General features: G+C 50.5%; 1 long non-coding RNA gene across 3 annotated transcripts in view; it reads left to right on the top strand.

Moving 5' to 3' along the window:
* LOC106506054 overlaps positions 1–12,732 on the top strand; it is a 262,494-nt gene that overhangs the window by 144,924 nt on the left and 104,838 nt on the right. For all 3 annotated transcript variants that reach the window (XR_002338702.1, XR_001301036.2, XR_002338701.1), the window contains one exon: positions 8,377–8,546. This is a non-coding gene — a long non-coding RNA (uncharacterized LOC106506054). The remainder of the gene's footprint in view (positions 1–8,376; positions 8,547–12,732) is intronic.

Below are 12,732 nucleotides of genomic sequence, written 5' to 3'. Positions count from 1 at the left end.
TCAGCTCTGTCTGTCCTGAAGCCACCAGCCCTCTTTAGGGTGAAGGGCTCAGGCTGTTTTTGCTCTGCTTTCAGATCCAGATATCTGAAAGTATATTAGTCAAGGGCCTACTATGTGCCAGGCCCTGGGCCAAGCTTCTTGCTCTCTCTTTTCAACACGAGGTTGGCTTTATTAGTCTATTTTATGAGGGTTCTGGGGGTGACATATGCGGCTGGGACTGTGAACTGACGGGAGACAGAGCCCAGGCCAGGATCAGATCTGCCATTTTCCTTTCATTCTTATAATTTCCTGGTTAATCCTTCTGTTCAATCCTGCTGTGCTAAAACCCGCGAGCCCCAGAATGGTTTCCGCTGGTGTCTGCTGGACTGTAAACTCCTCTTCAACACCCCCACCCCCATGTCTGCAAAATTTTTTCTCAATTCTTAGCACCTAGGAAGGTGACGATCCTAAAGACGGGCTGCACAGCGAACAGTCCATGGCTGGGGCCCCAAAGCATTCTTGCTCAAGTCTGAAGGACTCAGGGTTGGGTGCAGCCTTTATTTGCAGCTCTAGTGCTTCCAGAATATTCTGGAAGCAGTAGAATCTGAAGCAGCAAGTAGAAGCTTGCCTGTCTGGGTTTAAATCCTGGCCCTGGACATGTCCCTGTGGGACTCTAGGCAAGTTTCCTCATCTGCCAACAAGGTTAATAGCAGCACCTACTCCATAGGGTTGTTATAAGGATGAAATAAATTTATATGGGTAAGAGGCATAGAGCTGGTTAACCACATCAGTGGTAATTAGTGGTAGTAAGCACTAATTAGTGGTGGCAGCGGTAGCGGTGGATGCCTTGGGTCTGGGGAGGGGACTGGGCCACTCTTCTGGCTCTTTTTGTTCCTGCCATTGGCCAGGGCCTGGAGCCCAGATGGGCATCTGTGTCCCGTCTTGTCCCTCCCTTCCTCTTATCCCTGTCTGGCTGCCCTGGGGGGTATGTGGAGAGCAGGGCGGGTGGGGGTGGGGAGGGGCACTTCTGTGTCCTTGGTCCCTGGGAACCAGCTGGAGAATACATGTGAGGCCCTGAACATTCCAAGATAATGTTAGCCAGATCCAGCGCCCAGCCCAGCCCTGGCTGTGATGAATTCCAAATGGTGTAGAGGCCTCAGTGCCCAGGAGTAGCCGGGGCCATGGTCCTGCCTGGGCCTGGGGACTGTCATTCAAGCCAACAAGGACCCGACCTCCCCCCGCTGCCCAGGAGCTTTCCTTTCTCCTCCTGGCCCTGGGCCCGGCCTCTGGCTGGTGGTCCCGTGGTACTCCCTGGCTAGCCAGAGGCCCAAGGAGCAGAAATTTATTCAGAGGGCCCCTAACCTAGTAACAAGTCCTCCCTCCCTGTACTCTGACTGAGCTCTAGAAAAGCAGGCTGGGCTAGGACATCAAAGGCAGCCTCCAGCCCCGCTTGCCTGGCCTCCTGCATCGTGCCCACCTCACCCCCTTTCCTTCCTGTCTTTAACCAGCAGCTGCTGAACTGATTCAATGCGGCAGGTGTGGGCGGGGCTGTCGTGGTGAAGCCTGCATGGCCCCTGACCTTGAGTTCTTCTTGGGGGAAAGGGACAAGCCACAGCTGATGTAGTGTGGAGATAACGGGCTGCGAGCAGGGACATGCGGCTTCTACAGAGGTCTAGCCCAGGCTGGGTGTGTGCACGGGATACCTAGGAAGGTGTTCTGGGGAGAGGTGGAAGCTCAGACATGATTTGACAGTAGGAGTCATCCAGGCAGGGATGGAGAAGGCAACAGTCTTGCAGGCAAAGATAGTGGTGTCTGCAAAGCCAGGGAAGTGGGGGGTGTTGTGGGGAGAGAGGAGGCAGCAACAGCAGGCAGCAGGTAGCTCCTTTTGTCTGAGCATCACGTGTGGGGGTGTGAGTGGTGACAGTGCACTGGAGAGGTGATCAGGACTGGGTAAGGAGGCCTTGGTACCCGTGCTATGGAGTTCAGACTCTGCACTGAGGAGGGCAATGATGGCCAGGGAGTGGGATTGTGGTAGGTGAACAGAATGACCCTATTCTTTCTTGCTTTAGGAAGAGTACATCCGGAAATGATGAAGGGGAGGAGGCAAGCTTGGAGACAGGGAAGCATCCCAGAGCTGTTGCTTCATCTAGGAAGGAGGGAATGGTGGCTTGGCCCAGGGTGGTGGCTGTGGGGATGGAGGGGGACAGACAGACTTAAGAGCTTTGTGGTTGAGTGAATGTGTTAGCAGTTAAAAGGAAGAAAGAAGGCTGAAGATTGACACCTCTCTGCCAAGGTTTGCACAGCTTCTTCTTGCATACCTCCAGTTATAGGTGGCTCACTACCCAATTATTTAGTAAGGTGGTAGTTACTTACTTCAATTTAAATCTGTCCACATGTGCATCTTAAGACCACAAAAACAAGCCTAGGCCTTATTCTATTAGTAGCCTTCCAGGTCTTTGAAGGCAGGATAGTCACACATATTCTCCTTTTCCCCACCTTCATCTTTGATGTTGTTATTGTTATGAGAAGGTCCTCAGATTTCTCCATCTAATTTGGACATTTTATCCTACTCTACTCTATTCTATGTTTTTTTTTTTTTTTTTTTTGGCAGACAAGAATACCAAATAATGAATTTACAAAGAGAGCTACCTACATCTGTTATGTTGAGTAGAATAGCCTCATCCTCTGTTCAGCATGCTCTCTTCTGGTAGATTATTCTAGCAGGAAGTCAAATCATAATTAGTAGGTCCCTTCGTAAGCATGAACAGAGAGTCAAGAGAATTAGCTCACTGATGTCAAGATGCTCAGAAAGTAAGTAATTTGCCCAAAGTCACACTAATAGAAGTAGCACAAGAACACAAATCCAGGTCTGTCTGGCTGCAGAACCCAAGCCTACACTCTTGCTCCTCTTCTGCAGAGATGGTTGGGATGGGAGGGCATGGTGGAGGTGGGGTGGATGAGAGGCAAAAGCCCAGGAAGGGAGCAAGTGCAGAAATCCAGAACAGAACCATGTGGCAGAAGTGGGGAGACGGAGAGCCTGAGAGGAGGCCAGTTTGGAGGTGGCCCTCATGGGATGTGGCTTGAGAGTGAGGGGCTTTGAGGAGCCGTTGGTGACCCCAAATGCTGGTTGGTGGTGTTCTTTGTTCCCCAAAGGTGTGTCCAGTAGGAGTGATTTAGCAGTGGTAGTGGGAGGGGATGTTGAGCCCGGATGTGATGGAGGTGCCTGGGAGACCCCCCAGGAGAGGTCCAGCAGGCAGCGGCTCCTGACAGTGAAGCATCACTCTCATGCCTGTCTGCCTAGTGACTCTCAGTGCAGATCCCTCCTGGGCTGTTCCACAGCTGGCCAAACTCCAGGCTCAGGACAAAGGATCCCTGTCCTCTCCAGCACAAGGCTGATCTCCATGGGAGCCCCCTCCAGCACAGCCGAGGGGCCACTCATCAACAGACAGGACTCGCTGCCTCGAACGACTCTGCAGGGCCAGGCCATGGTCCCCAGAGACTTGCTTCCAGGAATCACCATGCTGACAGTTACTGGCACATCCAGGGACCTCTGGGGACATCTAGGGACGGTGGAGCTGTCCGTCTGGAGTCAGGCTGGCTGATCTGGAAGAATCTGGGTCAGAACAAGCCCAGAGAAATTCAGGGCTCAGGCAGCTCACTGCAGTGGAGTAAGAGGTGGCTGGGCATCGCCCCGCACTCAGTGTGGCCAGAACACTCCCCGCACAGATGCTCTTACCGACATTGGCTGATGCTCCTGTCAGGAGGTGGCCCTGACAGCTGTGTGACCTTAGACACTCCCAAGCTCTTTGAGCCTCTGCCTTCAGCCTGGGCACAGAGAGAAGTAATCATCCTTCTTTTTCCCCCTGCTTTCTTCACAGAGTTGTTGTCAAACAAATGAGGTAATAAATGAAAAAGTGTGTTCTCAGCTATACTGCAAGGCTGTGTGAGAGATAAACAAACCTAGTGAATACACAGACACACACACGCACACACGTACGCATGAGAGAGAACGAGAGAGGAACAGAGATGCAGAGAAAAAAGAGAAAAGGAGAATCGGGTGAATCAAAAGTAAGTCAGAAGAGTGAGAGCGCAGAGGTGGGTGAACGAGGTCAGGGTCTGGGGACATAGGGACAGAGTGGGGGATACAAGGAGGAGGGAGGGGTCAGGAGAGGGGATTGTGGGCCCGGCTGACCCTCACTTCTTCCCAGGGGGGCACTGCAGGCTCTGGCAAGGCCCCTCCTGGTTGGGGCAAGGTGTCCACAGGCTATCTGCAGGTGTGGAAGTCTTGTAGTGCCCCTGAACCCACCATGGCCATACACCCAAATCCTGCCCCAGAGAGACCCAGCAAGGAGCACTAAGCTGTGATGTGAAGTGCCAGTCTGCCTGGCACCAGTGGCCCTGCTCAGAGGTGGACCTGGCAGTAGGGCACTGGGCTCTGGGCTCTGGCTCTGCAGCCACCTGCTGAGTGTCTTATGCTGAACTCCCCCTTCTAGGCCTCAGCTTCCCCTCTGTGAGTCAGTGCTCCCTTAGGGCCCTGACTCTGAGTTCAGAGACCCAGGCAGCCTGGTGTCATGCTTCCTCCCCTTGAATGAAGGCAGCCATGACCTTTTTCCACTTTGCCATGATTATCTGGAAGCTGAGTTTTTCCAGTTTCTGTTCTCTGTGCGTATGGCCTTTGTCCACCCTCCAACCCCTTGACTGGGTGTCTCCTCCCAAAATTTGGCTCAGGAAAGACTGAGACCCTTGATGACCCCCTGCAGGCAGTATCACACTGTAAGGAGCTGGACCACCCAAGACAGTTAAGTGGCTGTCGGTCTGGGTCCCAATATTCCAGAGAATGGAGTTCGGGGCATTAGGAAACATACACAAAGACTTTTCTTTTAAAGAGGAGGCCCTGCTTAGTGAAGAATCTTCATCAAGAATCTACAATGGGGAGTTACCGTTGTGGCTCAGTGGGTTAAGAACCCAACATAGTGTCTATGAGGATGCAGGTTCGATCAATGGCCTCACTCAGTGGGTTAAGGATCCTGCATTGCCGCAAGCTATGGCATGGGTCACAGACATGGCTTGGGTCTGGTGTTGCTGTGGCTGTGTCTGGGAGCTGCAGCTCTGATTCCACCCCTAGCCTGGAAACTTCCATATGCTACAGGTGCCGCTATAAAAAGAAAAAGAAAAAAAAAAAGATTCCGCAATGGGCTGGTCTTCTGGGGAAAGGTCAGGAGAGGGGGCTGGGTGAGAAGTAAAGTAGGATGAAGTCACTGTGTCCTTTCTTCCCTTGGCTAGAGTCCCCCTCCTGCCCAGAGTTGTGGCCAGAGTCCCCAGGGCAGGGATGGAGAGATGTGCCAGTCTGTCCCACCTGTCCCTGCCCAGGATCCAGGGCCCACCAGATGTGGCAGCTAGTGGCACCTCTGGCTGGAGCCATCCAAGGCTTTGAAGTTAGGAGTCAAGCTGAACCTTTGGCTTTTGAGGAAGTGGGACATCCTCTTTAACAGAGGTACAGAGGCCACGTCTCTTGCCCAAGGTCATGATGCTAGGTGGTTTTTTCTTGAACCAGGGCAGAAATCATGGTCATCTGACCTGAGAATGTTGAGGTCAGTGGCCTATTCCAAGGGTTTGCTTAAACAGGATGGGACGCCTTTCCTGAGGAATGACACATGGAGGTACTGGGTACAGCAAGTTCTTGGAGCAGTGTTGAAGAGGGTGATGGTGGTGATGATAGTGATGGTGGTGATGATGATAGTGATGGTGGTGATGATGATGCTGATGATGGTGATGATGATGCTGATGGTGATGATGGTGATGGTGGTGATGATGATGCTGATGATGGTGATGATGATGCTGATGGTGATGATGATGGTGATGGTGGTGATGATGGTGGTGATGGTGGTGATGGTGACGATAGTGATGGTGGTGATGGTGGTGATGGTGATGATGATGGTGATGACAATAGTGATGGTGGCAATGATGATGATGGTGATGGTGGTGCTGATGGTAGTGATGGAGATGGAAATGGTGCCTGGTCTTCAGCCCCAAATCCAACCCAATGAAGGGGGAGGAGCCTGAGTCGACCTCTGCTGAATTCCCCTCCCTAGTATAGCATCTGGCATTTAGCAAGGGCATCATAAATATCTGTGAACAAGTGAATGAATTCACTTGTTGAAGGCATGCTGAGAGTTTGGATGTGTCACAAAGACGGGAGGCACAGGTGGTCAGAGTCATCACCATGGCGTAGGCTTCCAGGTACTGTGAACCCTCTGCTGCCTCTGCAGCCTCCTCCCCAGGCAATGACTTAGGAGGGCAGTAGGATGCTGGTGTTTGAGGAAGACTCAGCAGAGATTAGAGATCTCTTTTCTCCACAGAGTGGCCTCCCAATCCTCTGGAGTTTGGCACCGGGGAAGAGGCTGGTTCAGACCTGGGCTGAGCTCTGGATAAATTAACCAGGGCCTGTGAATTGACACAGTTAGAATTCCTTCCTCATGTCCCCTGCCTGCATTCTTGCCAACTTTCTTACCCATCCCCTGTTTATTGAACCTGTCTTGGGCTCCTGCCCTGTGCCAGGCCAGTACTGGGATGGAACAGTGACAAAACTGATACCAAGGAAAGAAATGTAGCCCATGTGTCACAGGGGCTCACTGTCTAGTGGGGGAGTAACCACAGTCATCAAATTTTCAGTATGACTGGATATTTGGGTGGAAGTTGGGGCAAGGGCTTGGACACAGACTAGAGGCAAGAATTTGGTCTGGATCTTGAGAGATTAATAGGATTCAGGAGTCAGAGGAGGGGATGGGGATTTCAAGCTGAGGGGAGTGCATGTACTGAGACTGAGGTGGAAAGGTGCTCATGAAAGTGCTTGATGGGGCTGAGCTTTGTGTTGTTGGTACAGGGTGGGCTTGGTGGGAAATGGGGACAGAACATGAGGCTGGAGTCAGACTGTGAATGGACAAATGCTAAGGCATTTTTGTGAGGGCAGCGGGCAATACAAGCCATGATGGTCTCGTTTGTATCTGTGACTCAGGAGGAACATCCGCGCCAGGGAGAGGGTTGGTCGGCAAAGGCACATATAGAGGATGAGAGACCTGGGAGGAGGTGAGGATAATGAAGATACTGATGACGATAGTGATGAGGATAATGAAAATGTGATGGTGGTTATGGTGATGCTGAGATGATGATAGTGGTGTGATAATCATGGCGATGATGGGGATGAGGACGTGGTGTGATGGAGATGATGGTTTGATGGTGGCAGTAGTGATGATTCAGGTCCCTGACACCAGCCAGGGCTCTGCTGTATGACACACTGTGTGACATACCACCTTGGGAGATGGGTATGTAGGAGGCTGAGAGAACCTACCGTGAGGGGCTCCCTTCTCTCTTCTCCCTCAGCAAGCCCAGGGACAGCCCCCAAAGGTGATCAGAGGGCGTCTCAGCTGGTCAGGCCCCAAGGAGTGGATATGGAGTGGGGCTTGGGGAAACTCCTCCAATGCCAAACATTGCCTGAAAGTCGGTGGCTGGTCCAGTCTGGATGCAGCACCCCCTCAGTTCACATCTGTGCCCACCATGGGGCTCAGGCTTAGCTGCAAATGGCAGCCTTGCCTGTTCTGCCCTCCCCTGCTGCAGGCCCTCGCACCAGGCCGGAATGTCCTCAGGAAACGGGTTACCTCTCTCCTGGGGGTGCTTCTGGATTCCCGTTTGCAGCTCCAGCCAGGATGTTTTGCAATGAGCTTAGAGAAAGCATTCATTCCGGGAAGAATCAGGCAGTGGAATGCTCCCTGCCAGCAGGGGTGTGGGTGAGAGGGCGCAGGGCTCCCTGCTGGGCTGGGCTGGGCTGGGCTGGGGTGGGCAGGGGGCGGTGCTGGCTGCCTGGCTGGCCCATTCCTCAGCCCTCGGGGACTTTGGCCTCTGGGCTGTTTATCTGTCTGTGGACTTGTCCATCTGGCTTAAAGAAGCTGGTTGGCTCAGGCCAGCCCTCCAGATTGTCTGCCTTCTATCAGGCACCTTGAGCTTTGCTGAGCTTTATTTTATTTTTGAATATTTTTGAAGATGACTCAAAAGCGATTACTAAATGAAAAGGTGTACTCACCTCCAGCCCTGATACTTCTGCCCGTGTTCCCTGTTTTTTTGTTTATTCATCCAGTGTTTCTATTTGCAAAAATAAGCAGCTACATAGCTACGTTTGGATCTCCCAAATTTCTTGCCCCAGCAGAAGCATTCTGTGTGCCTTGCTTTGCACTTTTTCTTTTTTTCTCCGTTGTTCCTTTCACACTGGTGAAGTGGAGATCTGCAAAGTCCTCTGCTGGGAGGGGTTGCCCCAAAGTTATTTCAGGTATTTGAGTTTGTAGACCCAGGCATCTACAAATACTTTGCTGATTTCCCAATTGGGCTTTTTATATACTTTTTCAGGACCCCAACCCCAGGTGCCAGAGTCTTCCCTGCCCTGTACAGCCCTGCTCATGCCATGGTCTCCTGTGGACGTTCCCTCCTTCCCACGTTGGCGGTATTGCTGTCCAAGCTTTGCAGGGGAGGAATCTGAGGAATTGAGAAGTCAAGTAACACACCCAATAGGATAACTAGTAAGTGATGAGGTCTGGGATTTGAGTTTGGAGCAGTCTGTCTCTAGAATCCTTCCTCTTTTTTTTCTTCTCTTTGGGGCTGTACCTTCGGCATATGGGGGTTCCAAGACTAGGGGTTGAATCAGAGCTGCAGCTGCTGGCCTACGCCACAGCCACAGCAACACCAGACCCAAGCCGCATCTGCAACCTATGCTGCAGTTTGCAGCAACACTGGATCCTTAACCCACTGAGCGAGGCCAGGGATTGAACTTGCATCCTCATGGATGCTAGTAGGCTTAACCTGCTGAGCCACAATGGAAACTCCTAGAATCCTTCCTTTTCATGATGTCTCACTGCTGGGGAACAGAGAGCGACCTCGTCCCATGTCTTCAGGAATTGGAAGGGTCCCTTGGCTTCGAGAGGGGTGGGGATTTGCCAAGGTCACACAGCTGCACCAGCAGCTCCAGAGGGGAAGCATCCCTGGGTACCTAATGCTCTCCCATACTGGAGTGGAGGCTCCTCAGGCAGACCTTTTCTTTTTTATTTTTTTGTCTTTTTGCCATTTCTTGGGCTGCTCCCGCGGCATATGGAGGTTCCCAGCCTAGGGGTCTAATGGGAGTTGTAGCTGCCAGCCTACGCCAGAGCCACAGCAACGCTGGATCCGAGCCGCGTCTGCAACCTACACCACAGCTCACGGCAACGCTGGATCGTTAACCCACTGAGCAAGGGCAGGGATCGAACCCGCAACCTCATGGTTCCTAGTCAGATTCGCTAACCACTGCGCCACAATGGGAACTCCAGGCAGACCTTTTCCTCTAAACTCCTTGGCTTCAAGCCCAGGATGGCTCCTATGCCCGTCTGCTGGGCTTAAATTCAGATTCACAGAAGCTCTCTGCTAAATGATTTAATAGATTCATTGCACAGATGGACACACCAAGGCAGGAGGGAGGAGGGGAAAAATCACACAGTTCAACTGCAGCAGAGCTGGCGTGGGTTCCAGGTCCCGTGACTGTAGTCTGGGCATCTATCCAGGCCCCCACCCAGCACCCTTCTTACCTGGCAGTGCGTGTGCCTCCCTTCCCAAACTTCCTTCTGACTTTTTTTTTTAGGGCCACACCATGGCATATGGAAGTTCCTAGGCTAGGGGTCAAATTGTAGCTGCAGCTGCCGACCTACGCCACAGCCACAGCAATGCCGATCCTTAACTCACTGAGCAAGGTCAGGAATCAAACTTGCATCCTCGTGGATACTAGTTGGGTTCATTACTGCTGAGTCACAATGGGAACTCCCTGGCTTCTTTCAAGATAGCAATTTCTCAGCTTCTCTCAGCCTTTGTCCAGGTGTCAGAAGACTCCGTTTCCATTAGCATTCATTGGCTAAGGTGGCCTCCGCCAGAGAAGGGAGTTGGGTGGGTAGTGCACGAAATCCTGGTAAAGTTGGCAGCTGAAATCACATCCTGGTCAGCGAACACAAGGGCTGAGTGTGTATGTGCATGTGTGTGCACATGTATATTGTGTATTTATGTATGTGCACACATGTATTGTGCATGGCTCATGTGTGTACAGACATGTGCATATTGTATATGAGTATATTGTATATGTATAGGTGTATATGTGTATAAATGTGTGTACTGTGTGTCTTGTATGTGTGTGCGCATGTGTATATGCGTGTGTATGTGTGTATAGTGTATATGTGTGCGCATGCATGTGTGTGTGTGTGTATGCGTATGTATGTGTACCTAGTGTATGTATATATGCATGTGTGTGGCAGTCAAGGCTCACAGCCTTCACATCATGATCTCTTGATGTTGGGTCTTTGACGTTCTCCAAAGAGATGCAGTTGAAAGTCTCATAGGTCCTCGGGAGACTGGGGATTCCTTTGGCACTTGTAGGCAGGGAACAGCCTCAGGTCAGTGGCTGCTTCTGCTTGTGGTCTGAGCGTGGGCTCAGGCCCCAGGGAAACTCAAGATCCACACTAAATTCATATGGGGTCACTACTGGCGAACGTGAGACCTTAGACAAATCATTTCTTCCCTCTGGGCTCAGCTTTCCCTCCCATAAAGTGGAGGTGTAACATCTGTTGTGAAGATGAGGGGAACTGCTTGTTTTGGAAATTGTGCCAAGCTCTTCCCAATTCTGTGATTTCCACGTTTTGCAGGCAAAAGACATCTCACTGTATGTTGTCCTGTATATGCAGCTGTGGACTTGCATGTATACCGAATTTAATTTTGTGTAAGATGTTTGGGAACCAGGGTCAGGTGTGCAGGTGCTTGTATGTATTAATTAGGATTTCATTACAATCACGTGGAATAGAGCAGGGCCTAGTGGGTCAGTTTGAATCCCGCTGCCCCCCTCCCTTAGCCGGCTTGGCTCAAATCAGCCACGTAACCTCAGTGGGCTTCAGTTTCTTCATCTGTGAAATGGGGCTGATGAGAGTGGCCACTTCCATGGTCTCATGGAGATTTGATGGACTCAGCACAGAAAGCTTTCAACACAATGGGAGGCTCACAGCTCACAAAATAAGTTCTTAACTCAGCAAGAACTTGAAAAGAAATAGCATGAGTGCTGTCACTTCTAAGGCGAATTATTGTAAGAAAGAGGAGCAAACCTCCCTTCCCATCCTCTGATCCTTTGATTTGTCCAAAGGCCTGGATTTGATGGTCTTAAGTACTTGATTCTTGGAGCGGGGTTGGGGGGAGGTGTTCTTTTCCTTTTTTTTTTTTGGCGTCACCTGAGGCATGTGGAAGTTCCTGAGGCAGGGATGGACCCCTAGCCACAGCCATAACAAGAGCCACAGCAGTGACAACACCAGATCCTTAACCCACTGAAATGGTAGGGAACTCCTGGAGTCATTTTTTATGCTTGAGGGTGACAGCACTGGAGGAAGTTGATGGGAGAGGGAAGATTTTTTTAATGTGATTTTAATTTTTTTCCATTACAGCTGGTTTACAGTGTTCTGTCAATTTTCTACTGTACAGCAACGTGACCCAGTCACACATACATATATATATTCTTTTTTCTCACATCATTATGCTCCATCATAAGTGACTAGATATAGTTTCCAGTGCTATACGAAGATTTTGGATAGACCCATGGAGCTCCTTGCTTTCCTTTCCTGGAAGTACCTCTGTTGTAGCGAAGCCCCATGGCTGGGATCAGATCACCACCCATGTCTTACAGAAGGTCCCACTGGCCCTGGTAGCTCTTGGGAACCGTGATGTGATGCTCCTCACTCCCAACGAGGGGTTCTGGCTTCGAGTAAGTTTGGGAAACACCACGAACAGACTTCCTTATGGATGTCAGAATGCTCACCTTACTATAAAGACACTGGAAAATGTGCAGTAAACAAACAATTTTAACTTGGTTCAACCCAGCATTTCCCCAACGTACTTTTCTTTTTGCATAATCCCTGCCATAAATCTCTGCGGAATGCACTCTGACAAGAACAGACCCACAGAATCAATAGTATGGAAATCAACAAAGCCACGTGTTTCCAAGTCACCCTCCCCGTCAGGCAAATGATATGTCCTAAAGCTGTGCTTTTTCTTTCCTTTTTTTTTTTTTGATTTTATATTTTATTTTATTTTATTTTTTAATAGTTATTTCCCCAATACATTTTTTTCTGCTGTACAGCATGGTGACCCAGTTACACATATATGTACACATTCTATTTTCGCACATGATCATGCTCCATCATAAGTGACCAGACATATTTCCCAGTGCTACACAGCAGGATCTCATGGCTAATCCATTTCAAAGGCAATAGTTTGTATCTATTAACCCCAAGCTCCCCAAGGACCCCACTCCCTCCCCCTCCCCCTTGGCAACCACAGGTTTATTCTCCATGTCCCTGATTTCCTTTTCTGTGGAAAGGTTCATTTGTGCCTTCTATTAGCTTCCAGATATAAGTGATATCATATGGTATTTGTCAAATGTCAGGGCACACACATGTCACTCGGGAGCTTGTGAAAAGGCAGATTCCAAGCTGCCGGTCTGGGTGGGACCCAAGTTCTGCATTTGTACCAAGCTCCCAGGTGATAACAGTGCTGCTGGGTTCTATGACCACACTTTGGTAAGATTATAAAGAAGCCTCTGCTGCAATGAGATTTCACCTGTGTCTGTCCTTTCAGTGGTATTGGAGCCTGATGGTCACCAAAGCAATTCCTGAATCTGGCCATTAGACCCATCACCAGGGAGGTGACTTTTCT

The sequence above is a fragment of the Sus scrofa genome, chromosome 14 (assembly GCF_000003025.6).
Source record: "Sus scrofa isolate TJ Tabasco breed Duroc chromosome 14, Sscrofa11.1, whole genome shotgun sequence".
NCBI classification, from domain to species: Eukaryota; Metazoa; Chordata; class Mammalia; order Artiodactyla; family Suidae; genus Sus; species Sus scrofa.
Note: the sequence above shows the minus strand (reverse complement) of the source record. Positions and strands in the feature narration are given on the sequence as shown.